The following is a 14,395-nucleotide window of genomic DNA, read 5'->3' on the forward strand; positions in this document are numbered from 1 at the left end:
AGTCCACGTCATTATTGGTCAAAAACTAGGCACTTCCTTGATGGGGGCTATTCGTCACTGCGTTCACCGACTCGAAATGAGCTTGATAGATATATTTCACCCAAATACGGCTCATGGAGTCGAAAAACTGTGACGATTCTCTCGTGAACAGTTACTATATTCATATATATAGTTAAAGGCTACCCGGCCATTGACCTTCGCCTGTGCAAATGCACACAGGTTGCCCAAACTCTTATGGGAACGGTAATGAGTGGATGGGCAAATATCTACTAGGAACATGACGGATGCAGATTCTGGACAGCTGGGAATGTGGGTCTCAGGTGGAGCGTGCAAGGGATAAGTCCCTGCATTCGCGCTATTCATCTGTTTCCTCGGTGGCTCAGATGGATAGAGCGCCTGCCATGTAAGCAGGAGATCCCGGGTTCGAGTCCCGGTCGGGGCACACATTTTCAGCTGTCCCCATCGAGTTACAGTATATCAACAACACCTGTCGGCAGCTGAGGGTTTCAGTTAATTAGCTTTTACTTCACAGATGTTTTTGTACATCCGTTGTGTTAAGGATATAATTATTAAGCATTTGACATACGCAGGAAATAACTATAATGGTACTGCGTTTTTCAGCGAGTATAGGATTGTCGCCTATTATTTTTGACACTAAAGGATGGATAGTTGTTGCAATAATGCTTGTCCAACCAGTAAAGTGCCGTTTCGAAGTCATTTGACACCCTTCAGTGACCCAGCACTTCCAGTAATCCATGTTTCACATCTCCTAAACCACTGGACTGCCGTCAACCAAACTTGGTGCACGTGTCACGTACTGTCTGGAAAAGGGCAGGGGGGGAGGGGGTGTTAAGAACCACGTACCTATGAAAGAGGTGGGCCTCGGAAGAGGAGGAGGGGAGGGGGGGGGGGGTTGAAAAAGCAGTATAGCCCACAACGCGCCAATACCCAGACTTTATTCGTCCAGTATTTGAGAATGAGAGCCCTTAGTGACTTGCAACGAACTTTACACACGATTCCAAACAATTAGGAAAATTTTCTCACTGATAACTCACACAAAATGAAGAAAGGAGAATACGTTATCACTTGTTAAATTTTCGTTGTTCTTGCAGTAAACCTGCAACATGAAGCATTAGATTTTAATTTTTTATTTCTTTACTACGCACTGCATTCGCGACACACTTTACAGACAGTATTTAGATACACCAGTAAATTTACCAGCAAAATTGTAATATTGTAAGACACACAGCTCAGTCAGTGTCGTCATAAACACTGAGTTGAGTGAAAATTAAAGTGCAGGACGAAATTCGCTAGAGATACAGGTAAAAGTGTGCAGATACGTGTGAAATACGTTAAATATACGTGAAATATGTTTTGAATGTGCGTACGTGGGCAAAGTTACGGGTAAAAAGCTCATACTAAACTCCTGGAATGATTTGAATCGAATTTGATACACACATTAGTAATAATGTGGAAATAAATACTGTGAGGATAATAACAATCACCCTCCAGTCCTGGTGGGGTGATAACCTGGACAGAGAAGTTGGGGAAGGAGATGGACAGACGGAGAGATGAAAGAGGAAATGGACTTTGATAGCGGGAGGGGGAAATGGATAGAGAAAGGGAAGAGAAGGAGACAAGGCACAGGAAGAGACTGGCGAATTGTGGGGGTGGAGGAGATGGACAAAGAGAGGGTGGAGTAGAAGACGGGTTTATAGATGGGGAGGAGGTGACTCACAGAATGGAATGAGCAGATGGACAGAGGGAGAATGAGTAGATGATCGAGAGAGGGGGAAGGGGAAGATGGACTAACAGAAAATTGGAATAAATACGTGTGTGTGTGGGTGGGGGGATTAATACATATACAAGCAATACCAGGTACTAAAGCTTTGTGGATCAAGAAGGAGAATATCGCTTCTAAGGGTCATTCCTCCAAGTACTATAAATCAGTTATGGGAAACTTGTGCTCTCTTACATTCTTTAGCATAATTCTCACCCAGCGTTTTGTAGAAGGGCTGTCCGCCAACCTATTTTTGTTGGTTCGGTGTAGTTCTCCATAAGGGACCACCTTTTCCATTGGGAATTTGAGCCAGAGCAGTAAGAACGATTCTGTTCCCACACGAGGCTACGAAAATAAACGTCCTCCCAGACAGAGCCCTTCTTCCCTGGGTAAGACTCCTACAACTGGAGTGAGACACGTGATAAAGAAACTGTCAAGAGACCATTTTTTTTCCTCAACAACCACTCACCCCATCAGCACGTAGCACATTTTGAGGTTGAGCTACCTTTGTAGAAGTTCACATTATTCAGACACTTAAGCTTAGACCCCGCTCTCCTGACACATGCAACGTTCTACCGTTACGCCTCATGGTGGTAATTGAGGCATGCCCTGAGTTTACAGAAACAAGTGGAGGTATCGTTGGCTAGCCCAAAACTCGAGAGCCCGGGGGATCGCCAGGTTCCCCTGAGGGGAGGAGTAGGACGAGTCAGAGGTTATAATTGTAGCACAGAAAGAGAAGTAAGGATGCAAGGGGTCACGGACCCCTTGCTCGCCAGTTTTGCATTCACAAAAGATCTGTGAATCACTTGGTGCCTCTTTCGCTGGAAATAGAAGTCTTGCCTGAAAGATACATATAATTCATAGGCACATTGAAAAAAGGACTCCATTTCTCAAGAGTATTCAAAATAAGATACAATATACTCTGCTTACTGAATACACTTCGGCTTATTGGCACTCATTTCCATTTACCTATCCTCTCACTAGTATATGACTGCGTCTCCACGATGTTTCGGACACTACGTTACGACAATATGGCCAACAAAGCCTTCCTTGATCGCCAAATGGTTCTTAATACACTACTAGCCATTAAAATTGATACACCACGAATATGACGAGCTACAGACGCGAAATGTAACCCCCAGGAAGAAGATGCTGTGATACGCAAATGATTAGCTTTTCAGAGCATTTACACAAGGTTGGCGCCGGTGGCGACACCTACAACGTGCTGACATGAGGAAAGTTTCCAACCGATTTCTCATACACAAACAGCAGTTGACCGGCGTTGCCTGGTGAAACGTCGTTGTGATGCCTCGTGTAAGGAGAAGAAATGCATACCATCACGTTTCCGACTTTGATAAAGGTCGGATTGTAGCCTATCTGATTGCGGTTTATCGTATCGCGACATTGCTGCTCGCGTTGGTCGAGATCCAATGACTGTTAGCAGAATATGGTTGGTTGGTTGGTTTGTTTGTGGGATTAAAGGGACCAGACTACTACGGTCATCGGTCCCTCGTTCCATAAAAAAAACCACCCGAAGAGAATAAAAAACGAACAACAGGAAAGACAGCAAACGAAACAGGACATGAAATACTCTGACAGAGACCAGACAAAGCAAATTAAAACACACAGTGTGACGGTGGTTGGCCGACCGTAGAGAAAAAGAGCAAAAGCCAACCACCAAGAACACTTTAAAAACTCAGTTTAAAATCAGCGGCTAAAAGCCAGAATAAACACTAAGAAAAACCACTCAGAGTAAAGGATAAAAACCCCCTGCCCGAATAAAACACAAAACCAAGTCCACCATGGCAGAGTCATCTGATAAAAGAGCAGAGAGCGTGTCAGGCATTGCAAAAGTCTGCCTGAGCACGGTTGAAAGGGCGCACTCCGACAGAATATGGACCACCGTCAAGGACGCCCCACAACGACAAAGAGGGGGATCCTCAAGACACAGTAAATAACTGTGCGTGAGTCGGGTGTGGCAAATGCGGAGCCGACAAAGGACGACTGAGTCCCTGTGGTTGGCTCGCATGGTTGACCACTACACAGCCGTCGTGTCCTTGACGGCAAGGAGTTTGTTAGGGGTAATCAGACCGCGCCATTCAGTATCCAAAAACGAGAGAACTGTGCGGCGTAAGATTGCCTGCAAATCCGTCGCCGGGAGGCCAATCTCCAGAGATGGCGCACTGGTGGCCTCTTTCGCCAGGCGGTCAACAGTTTCATTGCCGGGTATACCAACATGGCCTGGAGTCCAAACAAAGACCACAGACCTGTCGCTATGGGCAAGAGTATGCAGGGACTCCTGGATAGCCATTACCAGACGAGAACGAGGGAAACACTGGTCGAGAGCTCGTAAACCGCTCAGGGAATCGCTACAGATAACGAAGGACTCACCTGAGTGAGAGCGGATATACTCTAGGGCACGAAAGATGGCGACCAGCTCAGCAGCGTAAACACTGCAGCCAGCCGGCAAAGAACATTGTTCAGAACGGTCCCCTAGAGTTAGTGCATAACCGACTAGACCAGCAAACATCGAACCGTCGGTGTAGACAACGCCAGAGCCCTGATACGTGGCCAGGATGGAATAGAAGCGGCGTCGGAAGTCCTCCGGAGGGACTGAGTCCTTCGGGCCATGTGCCAAGTCGAGCCGAAGGCAAGGGCGAGGCACAGTCCACGGGGGTGTACGCAGAGGGGCCCGGGAAGAAGGTGGAACATGGAAACACCCAAGCCAGGAAAGAAGCTGTTTGACATGTACGGTGATCAGACAACCCAACCGGGGCTGACGTTCTGGCTGATGAACGACTGACTGCGGGAAGAGGACACGATAATTTGGATGCCCGGGCAAGCTAAAAACATGGGCAGCATAAGCAGCCAGTAATTGTTGGCGTCGTAACCGCAATGGAGGGACACCTGCCTCCACAAGTATGCTGTCCACAGGGCTGGTTCGGAAGGCACCAGTGGCAAGGCCTATCCCGCTGTGGAGGATTGGGTCCAGCACCCGCAACGCAGATGGGAATGCTGAGCCATAAGCCAGACTCCTGTAGTCCAGACGGGACTGGATTAACGCGTGGTTAAGCCGTAGGAGAGTAGATCGGTCGGCGCCCCACATTGTGTGGCTCAGGCATCTCATAGCATTTAGGTGCCGCCAACACGCCTGTTTAAGCTGCCGAATATGAGGCAGCTAAGTCAACCGGGCATCAAAAACCATCCCTAAAAACCTATGTGACTCCACCACTTTAAGAAGCTCGCCGTCAAGATAAAGCCGCAGCTCCGGGTGAACAGTGCGTCGCCGGCAGAAATGCATAACGCAGGTCTTGGCTGCCGAAAACTGAAAACCATGTACAGCCCAAGACTGCGCCTTGCGGATTGCGCCCTGTAGCCGACGTTCAGCAGCTGCAATGCCAATAGAGCTGTAGTAAAGGCAGAAGTCGTCAGCATACAGGGAAGTGGAGACAGTATTTCCCACAGCCGCAGCGAGCCCATTAATGGCTATTAAAAACAGACAGACACTGAGAACAGAACAGACAGATGGTAAGAGGCTAGGGCTACAAATGGAAAGGTCAATGGCGGACTACGTGCCATGCGCCACACTGAAGTGTGTGAAGGCACCATCTTTTAAGATCGAGAGATCGAGCTGCGCCAATAAATGCTCAACAATGGCTCCTCGACCTGTTGACACTGACCCACCCCACAGATGGTTATGGGCGTTAAGGTCGCCCAATAACAGGAAAGGTGGAGGCAATTGAGCTATCAGAGCAGCCAGGACATGCTGCGCGACATCACCATCCGGTGGAAGGTAAAGACTGCAGACGGTAACAGCCTGTGGCGTCCACACCCGAACAGCGACAGCCTCTAAAGGTGTGTGGAGAGGTACAGACTCGCTGTGAAGAGAGTTCAGGACATAGATGCAGACGCCACCAGACACCCTTTCATAAGCTGCCCAGTTCCTATAATAACCCCGATAGCCACGGAGGGCGGGGGTTCGCAAAGCCGGAAACCAAGTTTCCTCCAGAGCGATGCAGAGGAAAGTGTGAAGACTGATAAGTTGGCGGAACTCAGCTAGATGGTGGAAGAAACCGCTGCAGTTCCACTGGAAGATGGTGTTGTCCATGGCTGAAGAAAGGCTTGACGGGACTGGGAAGGGAGATTACGCCGCTGGGTCACCTGCTGCCTCCGATTTAGCACCTGTGATAGTCCTTTCCATGGCGTCTGATGGACCGGCGAGATCGAGGTCCTCAGCGGACGCCAGAATTTCCACCGCATCCTCAGACGCAGAGCTGGAAGGTTGCAGTGGGATGGCTAACACCGCAAGTTGCTTGGGATGAGAGCTCTTCTTGGGTTTTTCACGCCGTTCCTTGGGTCGCACTGGCTGGGAGGGCTTCACCGATTCAGTCTCCGGGACGGAGGACGATCGTGAAGCCCTACGACCAGCTGATTGCGGGCACTTACGCCATTGTCGGTCGTCAGGCTTCTTGCTGGCGGAAACCTGGGAAGGGAGGGACCCAAGGGACCCCTTGCGAGCGTGAGAAGCCGAAGACGTTGGACACTTCTCCGGCTTAGAAGTGGGGACGGACGTCCCCGATGGGTGGGATGGTGTTGATCCTGAGGTAGGTGGCGCAGGAGCAACCCGGTGCGTAGAGCCCCCCACTGGCGAGGGGGCAGGAGGAGTTTTACTACTCGTCGATCCGGCCACAATTGGAGAAACAGACGGGCTAGCACAGGAGTTGTAACAGCAGCGTCGGAAGATGTCATTCTCACAGGATGGAGTCGGTCGTATTTCCTCTTGGCCTCAGTATAGGTTAGTCGGTCCAGGGTCTTGTATTACCTGATGTTACGCTCTTTCTGGAAAATTCGGCAGTCTGGCGAGCAAGGTGAATGGTGCTCCCCGCAGTTGACACAGATGGGAGGCGGGGCACATTGAGTATTGGGATGTGATGGGCGTCCGCAATCTCGACATGTGGGGCTGGAAGTGCAGCGAGAAGACAGATGGCCGAACTTCCAGCACTTAAAGCACCGCATCGGGGGAGGGATATAGGGCTTAACGTCACATCGGTAGATCATCACCTTGACTTTTTCCGGTAATGTATCCCCTTCGAAGGCCAAGATGAAGGCACCGGTAGCGATCTGATTTTCCTTCGGACCCCGATGAACGCGCTGGACGAAATGTACACCTCGACGCTCTAAATTGGCGCGCAGCTCTTCATCAGACTGCAAAAGAAGATCCCTATGGTAATTAACTCCCTGCACCATATTTAAACTCTTATGGGGTGTGGTCGTAACGGCAACATCCCCCAACTTGTCACAAGCGAGTAACCGTCGTGACTGGGATGAGGATGCCGTTTGTATCAGGACTGACCCAGAGCGCATTTTTGACAAGCCCTCCAACTCCCCAAACTTGTCCTCTAAATGCTCGACGAAGAACTGAGGCTTTGTGGAGAGAAAAGACTCCCCATCAACCCTCGTACAAACTAAGAAGCGGGGCGAATAACTGCTACTGCCATCCTGAGACTTACGTTCCTCCCACGGTGTGGCCAGGGAGGGGAACGTTTTGGGATCGTACTTCTGAGCGTTAAACTGAGCCCGAGAATGCTTAGAGACTGCTGGTGGCTGTCCATCAGCGAGAGACGATGTACCACGCTTCATTGCGTGTCATCCGCCCTGATGCCACCTACTCCGACCAAGGGCCCTCCCCACGGGCGCCACCCAGCCACGGCAAGAGCCACCTGGTAGGATGGCCGTTGCCGGGAGTCCCGATACCCCAGAAGGATAGGCGTCTACTCCTTGGCATACGTGGGGAGTTAGCGGCGCAGGCATCAGTAGAGCGATCCCTGTATTGTCAGGGGGCTACAACCAACAGAGTACATGGCGGCCCCACCACAACGGACTGGCTACCGTGATGGATGTTAGGTAACATGTGGTCCATGGTCGCCGTCGGTGCAGAAAGAGGCACTGCACAGTTCAAGGTGTTATCTGCACGCAGAAAAAGAGTTATGCCCAAGAGATGGAGAGCGGACAGGACTGCAGTTCAACGGTGTGTAAGCTGGCGAAAGGTCTGATCACAAGATGGACACAATGCACCAAGTAAGGCGCCCTTCCCCAATCGGCTCGCTCTTCGGAAAATTTTGAGAGATGGAGGTCAAACCCAACTCAAGAGATGGGGACGTTTGAAAGACAACAACCTTCTGCACGAACAGTTCGACGACGTTCGCAGCAGCATGGACTATCAGCTCAGAGACAATGGCTGCAGTTACCCTTGACGCTGCATCATAGACAGGAGCGCCTGCGATGGTATACTCAACGACGAACCTGAGTGCACGAAAGGCAAAACGTCATTTTTTCGAATGAATCCAGGTTCTGTTCACAGCATCATGATGGTGGCATCCGTGGTTGGCGACATCGTGGTGAACGCACATTGGAAGCGTATATTCATCAGCATGTATTCATCACCCGGCGTGATGGTATGGAGTGCCATTGATTACACGTTTCAGCCACCTCTTGTTCGCATTGACGGCACTTTGAATAGTGGACGTTACCTTTAATATGTGTTACGACCCGTGGCTCTACCCTTCATTAGATCCCTGCGTAACCCTACATTTCAGCAGGATAATGCACGACCACAGGTTGCAGGTCTGTACGGGCCTTTCTGGATACAGAAAATGTTCGACTGCTGTCCTGGCCAGCACATTCTCCAGATCTCTCATCAATTGAAAACGTCTGGTCAATGGTGGCCGAGCAACTGTCTCGTCACAATACACCAGTTACTACTCTTGATGAACTGTGGTATCGTGTTGAAGCACACGCCATGCAAGCTCTGTTTGACTCAATACCCAGGCGTGTCAAGGCCGTTATTACGGCTAGAGATAGTTGTTTTCGGTATTGATTTCTCAGGATCTATGGAACCAAATTCCGTGAAAATGTAATCATATGTCAGTTGTAGTATAATATATTTGTCCAATGAATACCTGTTTGTCACCTGCAAATCTCCTTGGTGAAGTAATTTTAATGGCCAGTAGTGTACCTATGTTCCGTGGTACTCAGAGGAATTTCACGATCTTCTCGAGCGTTTGTAGCGAGTTGTCATGGATTGAAATCCTGTAAGCAGACCTAGCTGTCACAGATATCTTACAAGTGTTCATTTGATACCGTACGAACGTCCTATTACCAGTACTTCTTGATAAACAGTGCATTGTGAACAGATACCCTAATAGACATGTGCACAATGTGGTGTTGACGGAAGAACGTGGTCCCATGTCAAAATTGAATCCTTTACTACGGAACCACAACTGAGGACAGTCTCTGCCTAACGCAGCAAAGCAGGCGAGACGTCGGCGTAGACACGGCCTCAAGAGGTTCCACATTACGCATTACTTAGCATGAGAGCGCAGCATCGCTCAGCCCAAGGCTGTAGTCATAGCTTACGAAGACAGAATCGCCTTACTTTATATGCAGCAGCGCGAGTTGTATGAGAAGTCGGAACTGTATCGAAGCTAAAGTCAGTTTTACATCGGAATCAGACTGTGACACTATATTGTATAAAGTGATCGAGTTCTCAAGTTCAGTGACCATAACAAATACATTATTGCAGCCAGCTAAGACATATGGGAAGTAGGACCAAAAACGTTTTCTATCAAGCATGCGCCCAGGAATTTTGTAGTTTCAACGAACGGAAGAGCCACAGGCAAAAGATGTGAAGATGGTGGAAGAAACCGATTGTACCAGCAGAAATTCATACAAACAACGTCGTCAATGGAAAATCAAAAGCCATGTCGATCCTCCGCCAGTAAAGACGATTGAGACACCGCTGAAGACGCCGCTCAAGGAGAACTGTCTGTGTAGAACTGCAGTAGATCGCAAAGTAGTCAACGAACGAGGGGACAGAGATGCCTTGTGGGAGACAGACCACAGTAGTGTCAATGACTCTAGCAAAGACGACGACACAGAAGACACAGCCTTTAGACACCCCATTCTCCTGGCTGATGGTGTCCGACAAGGCCAAACCCATATGTACCTTGAAAATCCTGTCTTCTAAACATTCCTGAAGGAAAAGGGACTGGCGACCTCTGAAGCCCTACGTGTATAGAGTACGGAGGATACCAGTCCTCCAGCAGGTAAAATACGATTTCTAAAAGACTGCCACACTCTGGTATTTCCGCAGGAAACCGTTCATGACCTGAGTGACGAGATGGTCGACTGTAGTACGGAGCGCTCGAAATCCACATTGTGCAGTGGTTAGTAGACTGCGAGATTCTAGCAACCATACCAACCAGCCATGAATAGTATGTTCCATCACCTTGCAGAGAGAGCTTGTGAGAGAAATGGGGCGGTAACTAGAAGGAAGGTGTCTGTCCTTACTGGGCTTAGGAATGGGTATGACAGTGGCTTCACTCCAGCGTCTGGTAAACGTGCCATCTGCCCAAATGCGATTCTACATACGAAGGATATGGTGCTTGTCTGAGAGAGAGAGGTGCTACAACATCTGAATGTGAACATCCTCCGGCCCTGCGTCAGATGACCGGGATGAAGTGAGAGCATGATATAGCTCGGTCATTGTATAGGCGGCATTGTAGCATTCATGATTCTGAGAGGACAAGGATGTCACACAAGCCTCCTCCACTCCTTTCAGAGGGAGGTAGGCGCCGTGATAGCGCGTGGAGCTCGAGATCTCCGCAAAATAATGGCCCAAGACGTTGGAGATAGCTATAGGGCCCACAAGAACATCACCGGCTATGGTAATGGCGGAAATTGGGGACTGGACCTTGGCCCAGAGAGTCGATGGAGGCTGCCCCATATCACAGAAGAGGGAGTGGAACTGTTACAAGAACTAATAAAAGAGCCAACTCGCATTTTCGCTATCGCAAAGAATGCGACAACACTGTGCGTGCAACTGTTTACAACGAATACAGTTCGACAGTGTAGGATGATAGCTGAAGACATGGAGAGCACGTCTCTGTGCATGAATCGCTCAGTCCACCAATGGACGGTAAAGATGTAGTGCGAGGTGTGGAATGTTGTGTGGCGGTAAGGATGACGTTTGTGAGGTACTCCACTTGGACATCAGAACTTGGGAAACGTTCGTCGAAGGTCGCCAGGAAGGAATAAGGCCTCCAGTCAGGCTTATAAAGCTGCCAATTGGGTTTACACGTAGGTGGAGTAGGAGTCAGCAAAAGTATATCTCACAAGAAATGGTTACTTGAGTACGTGTCAGGGAGAACAAACGACTCGAGATTAGGGTAAGCTGGGCAGCGAAGTACAAGGGGTCCAAATGGAATAGGTGTGCATAAAGTCTGAAAGGAATGTGGATGAGTGCTCCAGTGTTAAGTCAGATGAGGTTGAGTTGACTGAGGTCAGCCTCTCTGACAGGTTCTGGAAGAGCCTCAAAGTGGATGGTGTGTCTTAAAGTCACCGAGTAGCAAAAAGGGTTAAGGGAGTTGGTCAATAAGGTGAAGGAAGTCTGCCCAGATGAAATTGAATGAGAGAGCGATGTAGACGTTGCAAACAGAAACGGTGAAGCGAGGAAGGATAATGAGGACTGCAACAGCATGCATTTGACTATCACCATAACCCAGATGAGCAGCATCACTCCCCTATCAGATGGAATGCTGTCCCCGGGGGGAAGATCAAACCAGACTGGGAAGAAATGCAAAAGGTCAAAGTGGTCACGAGGACACAATTTTTGTTTCTTGGAGGCAGAGAACAAACGGAAGAGGAAAAGGGGGAAAAATAATAGCAACGATAGACTTGCGGCATGGAAAGGGAAAAGGTATTGCAAAGGCTGGGGCCCTGTGGTGGCGACCAGAAGCTGTGAGGATATATAAAGGGCTGCGTAAACTACGGAACATTATTGTTCTATATAATTGCCCTCCAGTCTGTTACTTAAAAATAAACAGTATTTACAGCAAAATTTAAATTGTCAATGTTTAATTCTGGTTTTATCCGAAAACAGTTGATTTGTAATGCGAAACAGATGGATTCTATAGTAGCAACAATTAAAAAAATACAGGTTTATCACATAGCACTAGAAAAAAAACAATTTCCTAAAGAAAGGTAAAATTTTATAAAACAACAAAACAGAATGATATGAAACATCGCTTCACTACTTCCGTTGAGCTTATATAAAACATGTTTCGGTTATTCATAAACAACTTTCTCACTAACCAGTAATAACGGAAAACTCTTGCCATTCATCACGATGAAGAACATGCAGTTTAAATTTTGTAAATATATAAAATACACACCTTACTTACACTATACGATATGCGGTTGTAATTATGTGCAAAACAGTTTCTACCACATTCATTTATATTTGTTTCCCTATCAATGCTACTAGTTATACTACCATTTAGTACGTCATTTATCTGGTGTAACAAAATTACCGAACCCTAGTTTTGGTACAGGGCAGATCTAGTTAAGAGTGATCTAGGGATGTGCAACCAAGGATCTACCAAATCCTCTGCCAATGCGTCAAAGTATAATTTGAGGAAACTATACTCACGGTAGAAGGGAGGTGCGTGAACATAGACAGCACACTGAGTTACACCAGACCACCAAACCAGTCGTGACCGACCACACTATAACAACTCGCCGTACTATGGATTACAGCGAAATAATTTTTCCACACAATCTTCCTCCCTCTGAAAAAGCGTAATTATAGAGACCAATGAAATTAGAATCCAAGACGGTGTAATTAAAAAAGATAGTGGCCTACAGCTGAGTCTGACACGGAACCAAAACTCTGACGCCGCGCGGTATTAGCCGAGCGGTCCGGGGCGCTGTGGTCATGGACTGTGCGGCTGGTCCCGGCGGAGGTTCGAGTCCTCCCTCGGGCACGGGTGTGTGTGTGTTTGCCCTTTGGGTAGTTTAGTTTAAGTAATGTGTAAGCTTAGGGACTGGTGACCTCAGCAGTTACGTCCCATAAGATTTCACAGACATTTGAACAACACTCTGACACTGAGCTGAGAGAAAGGAAAACTTTCCAGTTCAAAAATGATTCAAATCGCTCTGAGTACTATGGGACTTAACATCTGAGGTCATGAGTCCCATACAACTTAGAACTACTTAAACCTAACTAACCTAAGGACAGCGCACACATCCATGCCCGAGGCAGGATTCGAACCTGCGACCGTAGCAGTCAAGCGGTTCTAGTCTGAAGCGCCTAGAACCGCTCGGCCACAGCGGCCGGCAGATTTTCAGTGCAGCGGCGTCCGCCGAAGACGCTGGAGTCCACAGTTCGCAACTGAGCGCCGCCACACCACCAACCACCTCGATGGCTACACAGGCAACGACAGGAGCAGAGTGCTGGTGGGGTAACGGCCAGCGTGTGCAGGGTGCCTCAGAATTGTTGCGACGAACTTCAAGCGACTGCAGGGAGGTGCCTTGAGAAGTAAATTGAGGACAGTAACTCAGATCCGGAAACGTCATCCATCGATGTTACAGTGCGCCGAAGTCACAGGCGCCAGAGGCTGTCACTACATCACCCCATCGGCAACAAACGTAAGTTCATACGCTGACAGGCCGTAGGCGGAACGACTCGCAATGTTGTTTGTTATTCAGTGATCGCTACTGATTGCCACGATCGCCAGTGGAGAAGATAGTGCTAGCTGCTGCTAGTCAGACCTTGTCTCCTATGAATGGGGTGCTCTTTTGCCTTGGTGGATGGCGGTTTCTGACACCGGTCTCCATCTTCAGTATATTCTTTTGTGTACCGAAAAACGTGGGAGATGTTAGAGTGTTCCAGAAGAAAAATAAACTGGGTGGAAACCAGAGTCAGGAATTGTCATTCACTGAGGAAACAGAGCATCGATTTCAGAGGAGACAAAGCCTTTCTACGCAACAGCTAGCTCAATCTTCTCCATTGGCGATCATGGCAATCAGCCGCGATCACTGAATAACAAACAACGTTGCGAGAATTTCTGCCTACGGTCCGCCAGCATACAAAGCTACGTTTGCTGCCGAGAAAGAGTGGCCCAGCGGTAGGCGAGATGCTGGCGCCTCTAACTCCCACGCACTGAAGCGTCGTTGGATGACGTATCCGGACGTGACGTTCTATCCTCGATGGACACGGTCTATAACCCACCGAAGTTCGTCTCAATATTTATGTGACACGCTGCACAGGACTCTCGCAAGCAGAGTAGCAAGGTGGTATCGAGTATAATTCCCGAAATGTGGTGGAGAGCTTACAACGTGACGCCAGCTGTCGGCCAAGAATTCTACAAGACCTACAGATTTGTGCAGTAATGTGTGTCTTGTTGGTAGCTGCTCTAACGTGAGGATAAAGTTTGCGAGGTGCCAAGGTGGATAAGCGTTTGTACCTCTAATTCTGACGAATTTTGCATGAGAGCGAGACATGCACTCGACCCTCTCCTTACCTACCACCTAATTAATTATGCACACAATCGTAACGAAAGGAAATGATGATGGACCCCAGTAGTTGGTAAAATAAGGAGTGCACATTCACAATAATTTAATAAAAATCTTAATATACCCAGAGAAAAAAGGAGAGAGAACTTTATCGTAATAAACAACTGGAAATGGGATTCTGCATGTATCTACGAAATGAATTGCGAGTTACATATTACAGTGAGATTTGTTATACATCAGAACATAAAGGCAAATGATTAT

At 48.3% G+C, this 14,395-nt stretch overlaps 1 non-coding gene across 1 annotated transcript; it reads left to right on the forward strand.

Moving 5' to 3' along the window:
• Positions 1-368: 368 nt before the first annotated feature.
• On the forward strand, positions 369-442 carry Trnat-ugu (transfer RNA threonine (anticodon UGU)). The gene has a single exon. It is a non-coding gene; the product is annotated as a tRNA-Thr (tRNA).
• The last annotated feature ends 13,953 nt before the right edge of the window (positions 443-14,395 follow it).

Source organism: Schistocerca gregaria, chromosome X (genome assembly GCF_023897955.1).
Source record: "Schistocerca gregaria isolate iqSchGreg1 chromosome X, iqSchGreg1.2, whole genome shotgun sequence".
NCBI classification, from domain to species: Eukaryota; Metazoa; Arthropoda; class Insecta; order Orthoptera; family Acrididae; genus Schistocerca; species Schistocerca gregaria.